Source organism: Pyxicephalus adspersus, chromosome Z (genome assembly GCF_032062135.1).
Source record: "Pyxicephalus adspersus chromosome Z, UCB_Pads_2.0, whole genome shotgun sequence".
NCBI lineage: Eukaryota > Metazoa > Chordata > Amphibia > Anura > Pyxicephalidae > Pyxicephalus > Pyxicephalus adspersus.
This window is the reverse complement of record NC_092871.1, coordinates 58335500-58337661: the sequence shown is the minus strand read 5'-3', so window position 1 is coordinate 58337661 and position 2162 is coordinate 58335500.

Below are 2162 nucleotides of genomic sequence, written 5' to 3'. Positions count from 1 at the left end.
AAATTATATGAGTGCACAGTGTTTTATACAAATCTGATCAGCAAGTCTTCCTTTACAATCCCTAATTACAAGTGTTTTCAGGGTATGTCTTCACTTTTCTCTTCTACAGATTATAGAATATACGTTTCAATGGCTACCCCAGCATGTGATTGCATAGTTAAAGAGCAGAAACACATCTATGAGGTCAACCCTGTGCTTTCCTCCTACCAGCAAGCTCCCTTTTGTAAGGTCTGATTGTCTTACAGTGGTCTTGTGCAATGAGCTGGAAAAGATTATTAAAGAGTCTAAAGACAGACTGGGGCTGCGTACACATGTGCAATATTTGTCGCTGGAAACGAACGATCCGTGAAAGATCGTTTGATAATTGTTAATAAAAAGTGCACAATGACTGGTCAACGACGCTGATGAACAAGGAATCTCACTGGAAACGAATGACCGTTCCGGTGGATCTGATTGGGCGATGATCGTGCGCAATCTATTGTGTGTACAGTTGTTCAGTGATTGTGGATTGTTCTGTGATACACTTTCTCCTGTACATGTCACTTCCTGCATTATTTGAACGATGGTTCCTAGTATGTACATTATTTGTGGATTATATCTGAACGATTATATCTTTACAGCATGTACAAAATTATGCAGAATACGATTGTTCAAAATAATCCTGGAATAACCGTGGATTGTTCGTTTTCAAATGATATTTATTGCACGTGTGTACCTAGCCTAAGACAATCATTAAAATAAATTCTTGTCATTATAAATATAACTTATTTGATTGTAGCTATTTAACATCTCCCTACTTTTTTTTTACATTAAACAGGCATTACATTAAATTAAAAAAAACACGTATTAAATTATGAGAAAAATAAAATAAATATTCTGCCCCTTGACATGAGATTCACCACACGGTCACACAGATCCATCTTTTATTACAACCTGGATAGCATGTTATCAATGTTCTAATGCAAAACAAGGAAATCTTCTGTGACTGATCCAGGACACTTAAGCCCTGATAAGAGCGATAATATTATCAGATCTGATAGAAGATTACAATACGGAGAATGATCTGTACTCAGCCTGACCTGCTCCATTCACCTCAAGCCCAACAAGTCAATAGATCAAGATGATTATTAAACCTAATGCTTAAGTTTTCCTAGCTCCCTATAGAATGATTATTATCATTTTACTAGAAGGTGCCGGACATCTTTAGAGAGCCAAATACCAGTTCGCATAAGGTACATCACAAGTCACAAGGAGCCTGTTTTAATATAGCTCTCCAAGACTGTAGAGGATAGACTATCATGGGAGAACCTGTACGATCTTGCAAGCCTGGAATAGATCTGGACCAGGATTAAAACTTTCTTCTAGTTAATAGAAAATGATTTTTAGGAAATTAATTCTGGGTTTTTTAGATCACCCAAATTCTCCCATAATCGTCTAGCTTTCTCAGACTTGGAGAACTTTAATAAATCAGGCCCAGTGTCCCCTCAAATACCATGTGAATGTGCACAAAGAATAGGTGCGGAACAATGTGCATCTATGCGGCTGTGCAAATGAGAACAGCTCCTGAAAGCATGTTTAACAGGGGTTGTATTACCTGCAAAAGGATTAGTATTAGTCTGTCCATCCAAGTTTGCCCCTCTAACAAACTTGTGACTTGACAGTGAAAGTAAGGCAGCACACTTACAAGATCACATCTATATCACTTCTCTCTGTCCCTAGAATGTCATTTTTAGTATATAAAGCCTTAAACACAGCTCATTACCTCCCCCCCCCCAAGTCTGAGCTATGCTGTACTTTCAAAATGTCTTTTAGATCTGACTGCAGTGGAGCTTCACCTGTCACTTTCCCAGATGCACTCTCCTACCTTCCCTTCTCCACCCTGCTGCTCTGCTTGATCACCAAGTGCAAAGAGAAATACTTGGTACTTCAGGGTATGGGGAACATGTGACTTACATCTTTCTTCCATGCCACTCGTGTTTGGTGATTGGTCACTCAACAGTATCACATGGGCATGGGAAGAGGGTTCTGTGTGAATTTCAAGTCGTGACTTTTTATTACTATTGTAGGTGAACAAAGCTGCATGACAGCAACTGATCTGCAGACAGTCAAGGAAGTAGCTTGTATTATATATTTATTTGAAAATGTGAGATTTTATATAATTT